General features: G+C 45.1%; 1 long non-coding RNA gene across 1 annotated transcript; it reads left to right on the top strand.

Annotated features, from left to right (window-relative positions):
• Window positions 1–448: 448 nt before the first annotated feature.
• LOC135385933 (uncharacterized) lies at window positions 449–2,223 on the top strand. Its single transcript, XR_010420535.1, has 2 exons — window positions 449–536; window positions 2,190–2,223. It is a non-coding gene; the product is annotated as an uncharacterized LOC135385933 (long non-coding RNA).
• The last annotated feature ends 5,122 nt before the right edge of the window (window positions 2,224–7,345 follow it).

Genomic DNA, 7,345 nt, shown 5'->3' with positions numbered 1-7,345 from the left:
AGCGATAAGAGGTGATTCTCCGATTATTGCTGAGCGGTTCGACTTAAGCCTTTTCGCTGCTCACTTAAGGAAATTTGTGTATCCCTGTCCTGTGCTTTCTTTACGCAAGGGCAATGCGACTGTGTATGTGGTATTATGCAAGGATTATCAGGTGGCAGAAATGGGTGTCTTTTTCTCAGTTTAATAGCGTGCGCTACGGTTTCTTGCAGTTACAGCTAGTGGGGCACAAATGCCGTGTAATTTTTCGCGGTTCTTTTCTTCTTTCACTGCTTTTACTCAGAATGTAGGTGAGGCGAAAAAGTCAGCATCCAGGTAGAGCAGGAGAAAGCCGCTCGGCAGAGGCGAGTTCATGAGAATGGAATTTGTTTGTTTTTTGTTATATGTTGTTGAGTGTCAGCATTCACTTTGCTTGATATGTTGATGGAGTAAGCTGCATGCAGTTATAAGTATTTGTGCAGAAATGCTGGTATGTGAGCGTGGAGGAGAAATTCCTATAATGCACGTCTCCTTGTGCATTCCTGAGTTGCTGTCTGAGTGTGCGTGCTTTTTTTATTGATTTGTGACGTCATCATGGCATGTCTGAACTTGTTTAGCAGTGTTGCAATTTTACCCGCCGCTATTATTTTGTTGTTATCTTGTGTTAGCCGCGTAGCGATGACCGATGACTCTGCTATTATTCCTGAGGTCTTAAGCCTTTTCCCTTCTCGCTTAAAGAAATTTGTGTGGGCTTTCTTTGCGACAATGCGGCTGTGTATGTAGCATTAAGCTAGAATTATCTGATAGCAGAAATGGGTGTCTTTTTCTTAGTTTATTTGCATCTGAGCGCAGGTTAGGAATTCCTGAAGCATGACACCGTCAGTGTAAATGAATTATTTTGGATGTGAGTCTGCTTCACTGCATGACAAGGCTGAAATGGGAAGAGAGAAAAAATTGGAGCGCCTCATTAATAGCGATCCATGTAATAGGGCAATTATAGTTTCCATTGAAAGTAGAATTTTAATAGGCTCCTAAAATTATAGTTTTGTAGTAGTTTTTCTAAACTGCAATGCAATAATCATTAATATAGTATAGGAATGCAATTATGTTCCCGTAAAGTCGTTCTGTCTAGTCCTCCGCCGAGCGCGAATAGAACTTTGCCCCCCGGCGTTCGCGCCTTTTTGCTCGCAGGTGTAGCCTCAGACAACGAATGTATGAGCATAGAAAGGGTCATGTATTACATAAGCCTGGTGATGATGTTGAGTGGACTCACTTATTATTTTAAAAGAGCAATGGTAGTTTACTGGTGATGTGATTCTAATGACCATGGGTGAAAATCGTTAATATGAACTGTGCTTTTTTGTTGAATTTTAATGTAAGAATGAATATCATTAAGAGTAGGACAAAGGAAATACTCTTGCGATTCAATAAATAATAGGAGTCTTTGTCTTTGCCGCTGTCTTCTTCAGACAGGATGTGATGACGTCACGCAGTCTGTAGCAATGCATTGACCGTTACTGGAAAAAAGTGTAGCAATAGAAAAATGGTGTGTATTGTCCTGGACGGATTTATGATGAGCACTGTTTTTGAATAAAAGGAGTGCGTGTGCTTAGAAATAGTTTGATGTTGGTTTTCTGCTTTGTTCAAGTGTTTCTTTTCGCTTTTTCCCCCTTGTTGTCTGACAAACATGCGCTGACATGCCCAGACCTGTTCTGACATGTTTTCCTTCTACATGTAGTTTTTTCTTTTTGAAAAGAAACATTCTTTGCGATCTCTATAGTGCTGCCCTGAATGGGAGTAGAGCTATTCTTAATAATTTTGCGATTCATTAGTTCAGAGAGTAACAGCAAGGGGGACAGGTGCATGGCCTTATTCAGTCGAGGAACAAAGCATCATTATTCAGTTAGCTACCTGGCTCTCGGTGGGGATGGACATGTCTTGCTGAACCATAATTTTGTTTTTTCCTGTACACCCTTTGTTTTTTCCTGTTTGTTTTTTCCTGTGTTTTCCTTTGGGAATGAAATGCTTAATTCCTACAATCTCCTCTCATGTATGGTGTTTTTCTGCAATAGTTCCTTATGCAATCATTATAGTAGAATAAAGGAAATAATCTTGGGATAGTGATTCAATAAACCGGTCCCCTGTCTAGAGCGTAGGCGTCCTTGAGCCACGCACCTGTATGATGACGTCATACCGCGACACTATTGTTTCAGGTTGACCTTGTCCAGAGGAGCATTAGTGGAAAAAGACAGTGTAGCCCTGAGACAATAGGATGACGTCACGACCAATGAGAACGGCCTGCAGGGGGCGCAAGGATTCACTTCTCTCTTGGACACTGGCAGGTGTGGACACGTTAATTCTGCTCCTAGGAATTGCGTTGGCCGTCAGTGGAAGAGCGTAGCTTCGGTGGGGTTCTGTCTGTCTTTGATGGGGTGCGGATGTGTGGTTCGTCACTGGTGGATGGTGTTCGACGCTGCAGATGGATTTTGTGACGAGCGGATTTACAATGAGCGAATGTAGTGTACGTGGCCGGTGATGGTGAGTGTCTTTTCACTCTCTTCAAGTGTCTCTGTGTTTGTTTTCCTCTGTTGCACAGCAGTCGTGCGATTTGTCCTGACGTGTCCTGACATGCCCCGACATGCATGCTTTCCTTTGTTGACGCTTTCTATTTTTTCTTTTTTGACAAGGAACATTCTTGTCTTGACGATGTCGATAGTGCTGCCCTGAATGGGAATAGTGCTACAACAATTCTTAATAATTTTGTGATTAAATTAGTTCAGAAATCAACCGCAAGAGGGACAGATGCACGACTTTATAGGGGAGAAAAAGCATTACGATTCAGTTCCGTGCCTGGCTGTTGGATGGAGTAGACGCATCGTTCTGCGCTCCTTGTTACTCGTACTCTGTGTTGATTTGTTGAGTGCCTAGTCCTCTTATTAGCCGTTGATGGAGTTACATGTTAGGATATTTTGTTGTTTTGCAAGTCTCATTTAGTAAGACTTTGGTAGTAATTCCTACAATCAGTTTTCATGCATGGTGATCTTCTGCAATAGTTTCCTATGCAATCGTTATAGAAGAATAAAAGAAATAATCTTGGGATAGTGATTCAATAAATAATAGGTCTCCTGTCTAGAGCGTACGCGTACTTGATCCACGCAGGTGCATGATGACGTCATGCCGTGGCTTCATCGCAGATTGACCTTGTCCAGTTGTGTCGACCATGTGAAAAAACGGTGTAACCTTGGGACAATGGGATGACGTCACGACCAATGAGCAACGCAAGAAGAGGGCGCAGGAATGCTCTTCTCTCTTAGCCTCTCGCAGGTGGTCGCCGCAGAGGGCGCTAAGAGCGTGCGCATGCGTAGCGGTCGCGGCACGGCGCGCCAGTCAGTTGCTCGCAGGCTGTCGCGGAGAGCAGACGTGCGCGCGATTGCTCCGCAGTCCCCGCTCTCGCTCAGTTTATGCCTGGCTGTCGGATGGAGCAGTCGCATCGGTGTGCGCTCCTGTTGTGGTGCGTAGCGGATATGCTGAGTACACTGCTAACCTCACTGATGGATCGACTACTCAGGAATGTTCAATGACCGCTGTTATAATCACGACAGACTCAGCGTCCCAAGGGCGGTACAGGTCCCTACAAAAGTTTACGGAACATGCGAGCGGTGTATTTTCTCCTCGGTGCGACACGCGACACCCTACCTACTCGTTTACTCATTCAGAGGCATAGAAATCTTGCGGAGAGAGGCTAGAAGGAAAGCTGGGGAGGAGGATCGGAAAAGAGCAAAGCACTTGAATGGGGCTCTTCCCTCTCTCAATGTATGCGCTCGGAGGCAGCCATATTGAATCAGCCGAGGAAACGTCGTGTATTTCCAGCCCGTAAAAGCAGCCACAGTTCCAAAAACTCTTGCAACACTTGCTCTGTTGCTCCTCTGCTTCCGTCGGCTACATATTTTGTCAGTGCCCGCCCCTATCCAGGCTTGTAGTCAAGGCTGGTTGAGGCAGCGGCGGAGACGGCGTCCCCATGTGGCGTCCGTGTCGTGTCTGTTTCTTCGTGTGTGTATGTGTTTTCATATATCTTACGGTTACATGGGTTCTGGCGGTGTGTTACTGTCCCAAAAAGTTTTTTGGCGTTATGTTTGCTGTATGCTTACTGGATTCCTTTGTTTGCATGCGCCGCGGCAACAGTAGCTGATTCAATATGGCGCTCCCCTCGCCCGTACGTCCCAGTTTCGGAGGTTTCCTTCTAGCATACTCCTTAATATTTCTATGTTCAGAGGGGCGGGCGACTGTGCTGGTAGCGACACACCGCGGTAGTTTCGGTATGACTTGAATGTGCTCGAAACATGGAGATATTCACGATTCCAGCGAAGCCGTGGACACCTGGCGGCGATTTCGAAAAGCTGCGAGTGGAGGTCCGAAATCGCGGAAGCAGTACACAGGGAAGCGGTACGGAGGTACACGTTTCTCTTGCTTATGGACAGAATGCCGGCAACAAAGAATGTGTCGAAATCGAAAAGAGGAATGTTGCCCACTACTAGTTTCTTCTCAGCCTGTTGGAATTCGCTCCGCTTTCTTTTAATAGTTTCCTAATCAAGAAGGACGGAACGGAAGTCCCTTGTGTCGACCCATCGCACGAGTTTCCTGATCAACTCGGTCACCACGATTTTATCTTAATATTAATCTTAGTAATACACAACGAGGAACCGGCATTTCTTTGTCGTTTTTTTTTTCAAATTCCGTGTTAGCGCCGCAAAGCAACTGTGGCTATGAGCTACAGACGTACAGAGCGGCGTACAGACGTGGACGGATGGAGAGAGGCCTGCAGGAAGGAGTGGGGGACAGGGAGGTTAGTGTGCGTCCTGGGCCGACTTAAGGGGGAACTGTGCACACATTCGTCTGGAAAGTCTTCGGAAAACCCAGGGAAAACCTCAGACAGCACCGCCAGTGGCAGTATTCGAACCCGTGTCACCTCCCAGTCTTCGCCCTGGTAAGCGATCATCCTAAACACTATGTCACGGGAGCTGGTATTTCTTTAGCGTGTTGACATGTATGCATTTTTAGACCTCAGCAGGCAGAGTAAACATTATCATCGTACTAATACCGCGTAGACAAGCATCCACTATGGTAGGTCTCTGGGAGAGAAAGCTTCTTTCTTTTTCCGTTTTTTTTCTTTTTCATCTTTTGGGAATAGTAAGCCGGATCTTTGCTGGCTAACCTTTCCTTCCTTTTTTTTTCTTAATAAACATATACCCCCCCCCCTTCTGTTTGGTGCCGCACACGAATGAACGAATGACCTCGGTGGCTCACTCCGCACTTCCGAACATCACCCAAACCATCGAACGATCGAACGGTGGTAGAAACGTTACCCTCCAGTGTGCACATACATTGCCTCAAAGTGCGAAAATTTCTTCTCGCGGAATGAAAGATGAAAGGTACCTTAGATAGGAATGAAAGATACCTTTATAGAAATACAGAAGGAACGGTATTTATTCGTTGCGTCGTTTGTGATTTACGAGCGAAAGCAACCGTAGTGTACGCCTTTCCCACTCTCTTCTCAAGAAGGGCGACAGTACGGAGAGGCCTCGGATTGGTTTCCTTAAACGATCTCCCGCTGTGAACGGACAAATTGTTTGCGGTGACCAATGAGACTACTCTACGCATTGTAGGGGAGAAGGAGAGTGAAAGCGTCAACTGCATGTTCTTTCAACGAACAATGCAACCGGTGACTCCCGTTCCTTTTGTGTTGGTGTTAATGTAATTGCACCTTTTATTCCTGGAGGAGAAATTTTTGCACTTTGGTGCCCCTTTAATATAGAGTTCACCCGACAATCCAAACACAGACTCTGATACTGCGCCACGTCTTTACAGGCTACCCTTATAGACTATTCGCCGCGAGATCGTACAGTATCGCCACCATGCGGCTTCTGCATGAACTGTCATTAGTGTGGATGCGCGGATCGAGTCGGACCTTCACTATGGTTATCGTGCTCGAAAACGTGCGTCGAAAGCAATGTTTGTGGGCATAGAGCTTCTCAAATCGTTTCAGAATCAGTGAAAATGACTTAGTGGAGTACTTTTGGACTTGTCAAGTTCCCTGCACCACTCTCCTTAGCAAGGAAGAAAAGAGCGGTACACAAAAATAAAAATAAAAAAATCCACAGAAAACTACAGAACCTGCATTTCTTCCAAGATGCAATTTCCTCTCTTGATAATGTTTGTCACTACGGTTCTGTGTGCCAAGTAAAATTTACCAAGATCTGAGGTTAATGTAATATAATTCTTTTCGCAAGTGGTACCATATCACAGTCATTTATAGAATTAACTCTATGTAAGCACTTCGATCTCGCTTCAGAAGGAAGCTACCGTGTGCTTCGCGCGCTGGACACAACTTGTATCGGAACAATGAATACCTCGAATGCATGGAATATATGAATGAATGAATGTGTGTACGAAATGAATATTCTGAAATGTGTGAATTCCAAGCTTTTCAATTAGTTTCATCTCACAGTAAGACAGGATCAATCGCTATCTTTCGGCTAGCATTAGAGCGAAGTGGTATACTGTACCGCATACGGAATATCGCAGCGAGAACAAACTTTACGTGGCACTGCGGTGGAGTCCTCAGAGATAAGGAGCAGCCGTTCATCCTTGCTGTAATTCTAGGCCATAATCTTCATGCAACACAGTCAGGGCCTTCAATTACTTATGAAATACTTGACAATCACCGACTTCTTCCAGACGGTTTAGGCGTAGTTGTCTCTGCTGTCACGTGTCCCGTTTCTGGACACATTCATTCTTTCTTCTAAGCGGGTTTCAATTCAAACGGTTCATAATTTTTCCCCTATAGGTACCTTACCTGGCCTCACCTGTTTTTGCTCTTCTTACACTCATGTAGTTATGATGTCTTGAGTTCTTGTGATCCCCTGTGCTCCATTTTCTTTTCCCCTTTTACTGCAAAGTTCACTGGAGATCCAGGATACTGTTACCGCTAGTATACGTACACGTACATTGGGCAGACATTGTGCCCTACATCACGTCTATTGTGCGTACAGTATCTTTTATGCATGATTGATGGTGTGAGCCCACATTGTATGCCCCACCAGTCATCTGTGTGCGTGCGTGCGTGCGTGTGTGTGTGTGTGCTCCATCTATCGGATTCCAATCCCACTAATACAATCACCCACATGTAATGGAGTAGGGTATGGTAATTTCTGCCGTGAAGCTCCTAATGTCATCATCACCATGGATCTGTCGTTGTTGCACTGCAAACGTAATTTTTAAACATCACCACCTCGCCATACATATAAAACTACTCTGTCCAGTCGTGGTCAAATGTTTTGAGGCTGACATATATTTTTGTGTCAGCAACAGT

This window comes from Ornithodoros turicata, chromosome 2 (genome assembly GCF_037126465.1).
Source record: "Ornithodoros turicata isolate Travis chromosome 2, ASM3712646v1, whole genome shotgun sequence".
Classification (NCBI taxonomy): Eukaryota; Metazoa; Arthropoda; class Arachnida; order Ixodida; family Argasidae; genus Ornithodoros; species Ornithodoros turicata.
Note: the sequence above shows the minus strand (reverse complement) of the source record. Positions and strands in the feature narration are given on the sequence as shown.